General features: G+C 47.3%; 1 pseudogene; it reads right to left on the bottom strand.

The window, feature by feature from the left end:
* Positions 1–613: 613 nt before the first annotated feature.
* On the bottom strand, positions 614–3,512 carry LOC132424393 (inosine-5'-monophosphate dehydrogenase 1-like; annotated as a pseudogene).
* Between the last annotated feature and the right edge of the window lie 2,728 nt (positions 3,513–6,240).

Raw genomic sequence — 6,240 nt, forward strand, 5'->3', positions numbered from 1 at the left:
GCAGCTGAGAGGAGAGGACAGGAACGGTGCACCTGGGCACGGGGGTGAATCAGGGCCAGGGATGGGGCGGCCTGAGGAGCAGGGCCTGGATAGTCCAGGGCCAAGGGAAGGGGGCAGAGACCTTCCTCTGGCCTAGGTCAGGAGCCCAGAAGTGCCACATGGCTAAGGTGGCAGCAGCCCAGGAAGGGGCCAGAGGCAGGGCCAGGAGAGCACCATTTCTGGGGTGGGGCTAGGGAGGGAGGTGCCCTATAGGAGAAGCCGGGGGGGGGGCCCCTGTCCCAGGGGTGGGAGCCGGGCTGGAGCAGGCTGCAATGAGAAAGACCTGAGGCAGGCGCAGGGCTTGAGAGCCCAGGCTGGCTGGGCTCAGGGGAACTGAAGAAGGAGGAACCTGGGGGGGGTCCCAGGGCAGCCCGGCCTGGGAGCAGTCCTGAACCTGTGGCGGAAGCCCAGAGAGGGGCCACAGAGCCTCAGGGCCTCCCCTCCTCTCTCCCTGGAAAGGAGCTGGGGAACCAGTAGTACAAATCTGTGGACGACTCAGTTATGGAGGGAGGCTGTGCCCAAAGAGGGACCCTGGGACACAAACCCTCTGCCGCCTTGGCCTCCACCACCGTCCTCAGTACAGCCGCTTCTCGTAAGAGTGCAGGCCGTGGACACCACCCTTCATCTGAGCTGACATGGTCTGCTTCTCAAACTTGAGCTCTCCTGAGTACATGGACCTCAGGACAGACAGGCTACGGGCACCAAAATCGTGGCAGCCGTGCTGGATCCCACTGTGAGGTAGGGCACGAACTTCTGAATGGAGCCTTTGTCCTGGATGGAGCGCGTGACGCCCCGCATGACCTTCACCTTATCTCCCTCGCTGAAGTAGCGCTTCTAGCTGCTGCTGTTCTTCTCCATGGCGTCCAGCGAGCTCACGCCCCGGGACTTCTTGAGCCTCACGCCATCCGGGAAGAAGTACTCTCCAGGGGCCTCCATGGTGGTGGCGAGCAGGGAGCCCATCATCACTGTGGAAGCTCCAGGGGCCAGGGCCTTGACCACATGCTCCACGGTCTGGATGCCACCATCGGCTATGACTGGCACCCCGAAGCGCCGGGTGTACTCAGCCGCCTTGTACGTGGCAGTGCCCTGGGGACGACGACAGGCCATCCCTTCTTCTTGGGTGATGCAGATGGAGCCACAGCCCATGCCCACACGCAGCCCGTCCACACCAGCGTCAATCAGGTTCTTGGCCTGAGCTGCTGTCACATTTCCCCCAGTCACCTGGAGGTGGGGGTACTTCTGCTTGATGTGGTGCACCATGGTGATCTGATACACAGCGTCCCCTTGGGATGAGTTCAGCACTATGACGTCGGCACTCGCCTGGGTGAGCAGGTCCAGGTGGTATTTGTCATCCTCATGGGTACCCATGGCCGCCCCACACAGCAGCTGCTTGTGGGAATCCTTGGCGGCCAGAGGGTAATCCTGGTTCTTCTTCAGGTCAGTGCGGGCAATGATGGCCACTAGCTCGTCTTGATCATTAACAATGGGCAGCTTCCTTTTCTTGCTGTGCTGCAGGATCTCATTTGCCTCTTTCAGTGTCATACCCACTAGAGCCACCACCAGCTCATTCCACGGTGTCATCACCTCACTGAGGAGGGTGTGTGGTCCTTCTCGGTGAGGGAGTCGATGTCTTGGGAGGTGACGACACCCACCAGCTTGCTGGTGCCCGTCTCAGTGATGGGGATGCCGGAGAAGCCATGCTGGATCTTGGCCTCCAGCGCCTTGCCTATGGTGTGTGAGGGTCTCAGCACCACAGGGTCCGTGATGAAGCCCTGTTCAAACTCCTTGACCTTCCGACCTTGTTGGCCTGGAACTCTGGAGTGCAGTTTTGGTGAATGAAACCGATACCGCCCATCAGAGCCATTGCGATGGCCACGTCAGCCTCTGTCACAGTGTCCATGGGGGAGGAGATGAGTGGCGTCTTCAGCATGATCTTCCAAGTCAGGGCTGAAATCAGGTCCACCTCATCAGCTGTGAATCCTCAGAGAATCAGTAAATCTCTGTGAAGAGAGGAAAGTGAATGTAACGGGTGAGGAGGGGTCCCTGAAAAGGGAAGGGCCTGCCATGCCGGGGGAAGCATCACAGCCGGTGGGGAGAGGAGCAGAGCCTCTGAGCCCTGTGCCATGTCAGGACTGAACCACCCTCATGCCCCCTGCTAGCATCTTGTCGACTTTAGCCCCCATTATTGTCTTAAATGATACAAAAAACTGTAGATGTTATATGTACTACTAATGCTAGACATCAGAAATGAAATAAATTGGTATTCCCTGGTGGTCGAGTGGTCAGGACTCCGAGCTTCCACTGCAAGGGGCACTTTTTTGATCCCTGGTCGGGGAACTAAGATTAGGCATGCCGTGTGGCACGACCGAAAAAAAACAATGAAAAAAAAATAATGTGAAAAAGAAATTCATATTTATTTACAGGTATAATGATTCTTGCATTGATAACGAAGAAGCAGCTATATGATTGCTTTATGGTAGCCTAGTAATTTACACAGTTGCTTCACTGTAGCCTAGCACATACACTAATGAATTAATAATCTGTGTTTATGTGCATAAGTTTTGATAAATTTTAACTTTTTAATAATGGATATGTGTATATTTTATGGCAGTAAATGATAAAATTGGCTAGTTCCTACCTATATTTTATGCATTTGTGACATACTTAATTTTTTCTTAATTTTTTGATATTTTAGGCTATATAGTTTGTCTATGAATTTTTTTCAAATTGTCTCAAATCTCCAAGAAATTTTCCAATATATTTATTGAAAAAAATCTGTATATAAGTAGACCCATGCAGTTCAAACCTGGGTTGTTCAAGGTTCAGCTGTATTTGTGAGGAAGTGAGATTTATCAGAAACAAAGTTGATTTGCCTCCTCTAGATGCTGAGTTGATATGGAACGATTTAGCTCTGTGTGTGTGTGTGTGTGTGTGTGTGTGTGTGTGTGTGTGTGTGTGTATGTGTGTATATGTATGTATGCACCATGTCTTATTTCTCTCATTTATAAAATTCTGGCTACTTTTATGTTTTAATGTAGCATGGTGTGGAAGAGGGCTGTACAATCGAATTTTCTATGATGATAGTAGCCACTAGGCTCCTGTGGCTATTGAACTGTGCCTAATGCAAATGAGTAACAGAATTTTAAATGAAATTAAATATTAATTAGTTTAAATCTGAATAGCCATCTGTGACTAATGGCTACTGTATTGGACAGTGCCGTTTTAGGCACTGACATACCAGCAATGCTCCCAATACAGTGAGAACTGCTAGGTTAACATGTATTGTAGGGGAATGGCCACTAAACACTGCTATTTCAGATGTGAAACAGCAAAATTCTCTGCTCTCTTACCCCAAGATAAATATTACCTGTATCATTGATTTGATTAGTATCATGTGTTGTATCAACTCTTTCATTTTCTGTCTTTTCTCCGTAAGAATGGCTAGCCTTGACTTCACTGTATTTCTTCTTCATTTAGCACATGTTTATTGAGCACCTGTTATGTCTTGGTGCTGGGTATGTAACGGTGAATAAGAATGATCAGGTCCCTGTTCCCACAGGGAAGGGTTAGCTTGTCTACTCCCTAATCTCAACCTTCCCCCTCCCCATGTCCCCAGCATCTGGGATAGTAACAACTGGACATACTGCTAAATGAACAAATAAAAGAATATTTCTGGATTATTCCTTTGAGATTCATTGTTTCTAGACTGTATGAGGAAGCTAATTGATCTTTTATGCTTCTACTGTCCTTTTGATTCTTCCTTTGTTCACTTTTCCCCTTCAACCAATTGAGTGCTTTGGTAGGGCAGCCTTGTCCAAATTGAAGTGGCTGAAAATAAATAGAATTATCCTTCCATCATGCTATTTTTTTCTTCTTTACCTCTTGGTCTTTTTTTCTTATTTTCCACATTAAATTTGAGATAAGAGTTGAGGAAGGGGACAGATGGCCAAGCAGAGGACTCATGGGCAGGGTTGTGAGGTGTACAACTCCAGTCCTTCTCTCTCTAATTTACTCTCTTTTCCCTTCAAGCCACATACATGACTGACTTTTCCCTTCATGTTCCTTCTATTAGAATACTGTTTCCCAATATTCCCAACACTTGCCTCTTTCTACTCTAAAAAATTGTCTCACTTTCCTTTGAAGGACAGGTCAACATAAAAGAAAACTAAAAGTCAACCTTGAGGTCATTCATTATAAAGTTTACATTCTTTTTTTTTTTTTTTTTTGCGTTATGCGGGCCTCTCACTGCTGTGGCCTCTCCTGTTGTGGAGCACAGGCTCCGGACGCGCAGGCTCAGCGGCCATGGCTCACCAGGCCCAGCCGCTCCGGGGCATGTGGGATCTTCCCGCACCGGGGCACGAACCTGTGTCCCCTGCATCGGCAGGCAGACTCTCAACCACTGCGCCACCAGGGAAGCCGAAAAATTTACATTCTTGATTGACCTCATACTCTTAAAACATTCCTCTAATCAACTTAACATTTTTAGTAAATGCCCTATAGGAGTTTTCTTCTGTACTTTTTTGACTTTGTGGTGATTATCAATGTAGATATTTAACAAGATCTGCAGGAAATCTATATTTGTTCCAATAGGAGCACCTTTATTTTGTTTGGATGAACAATTGTTCTGTGGTGGTCAAATATACTCAAAATAACTATACCATCAAAAGTCAATCTCGGGCTTCCCTGGTGGCGCAGTGGTTGAGAGTCCGCCTGCCGATGCAGGGGATACGGGTTCGTGCCCCGGTCTGGGAAGGTCCCACATGCCGCGGAGCGGCTGGGCCCGTGAGCCATGGCCGCTGAGCCTGCGCGTCCGGAGCCTGTGCCCCACAACGGGAGAGGCCACAACAGTGTGGGGCCCACAAACCCCCCCAAAAAAAAAAAAAAAGTCAATCTCGATTCCATTTAAAAATCACATTTGAAACTGCAATCACATTTTTAATAACTTCACTCCAGAGGCTCTGTATTTTTTCGTGAGCGTGGGGATCTATCCAGGAGGTCGATCTCCTTACTGCATACCTGGTTTTGAATTGTTCGTAGGATTAGGAGGCTTTCAGTCATGTGCCATAAAGCTAACTGCTTTCTTTCCTATTGCTTCTGTAACAAAGTATCCCAAACTCAGTGGCTTAAAGCAACACACATTTATTCTCTGTTCAGGAGGTCAGATGTCCAAAAATTAATCTTGGGCTAAAATCAAGGCATCAGGAGGCTTGCGTTCCTTCTGGATGCTCTTGGGGAGAATTGGTTTTATTGTCTTTTCTAGCTTCTAAAGGCTGACCACATTCCTTGGCTTGTAGCCCTGCATCAATACTACCTCTGCCTCTGTTGTCGTATCTCCTCTCTGATCCTGACCCTCCTGCCTTCCTCTTAAAAAGCCTTTGTGCTTATGTTGGGCCCACATGCATAATCCAGGATACTCTCCCACTGTCAAGATGCTTAACTTAATCACATCTGAAAAATCACTTTTATCGTGTAAAGCAACATATTCACAGGGATTAGGATGTGGGCATCCTTGGGAACTCATATTATGTTAACCATATCAACTCTAACTTAAAAAAAGAAAGGGCACATTTGCTGCAGAGCCTCATTTGTTCTTTTGACATGTCCCCATCCTTTTTTTTTTTTTTTTTTTGTCCCCAACCTTTTTTAAGCACTTCCTTACCTTTTAGGTAGCCATGACTCTTGATATCAGAGTTGTGGAAACGTTCTTTATTTTTTTTTTTAGTTTTTTGGCTGCACCCCATGGCTTGTGAGATGTTAGTTCCCCAACCAGAGATTGAACCTGGGCCTGGCAGTGAAAGTGCTGAGTCCTAACTACTGGACCACCAGGGAATTCCCAAGGTTCTTTAAATCATTAAGAGTGGCTGAGGGAACTGTAAACTTGGGTGCTAAGGTGCAAATTCAAACTAAGAAGGCTCTTGTTACTGATTTTCACCTTGTATTTAATGCAGACATTAGGAGAACATTTGCTAAAGGACAGCTGCTTTTCCTTCTACAACTCCAAACTCTACATACTTCTTTTTAAATTTTTAAGTCTCAGCCTCATAGTCACTCACTCTCTTCCGATCCAAGTGGATGAGAGATACAGTGTCCCTTGTTTCCTTTCTCTCCCTCATCTTCCACATCCAATCTCTCAGAAATTTCTTTAATTTTTGCCTCCAAAATATGTATTGAATTTGGTCTATTCCTCCCATCCCTGCTGCC

This window comes from Delphinus delphis, chromosome 4, assembly GCF_949987515.2.
Source record: "Delphinus delphis chromosome 4, mDelDel1.2, whole genome shotgun sequence".
Lineage (NCBI taxonomy): Eukaryota > Metazoa > Chordata > Mammalia > Artiodactyla > Delphinidae > Delphinus > Delphinus delphis.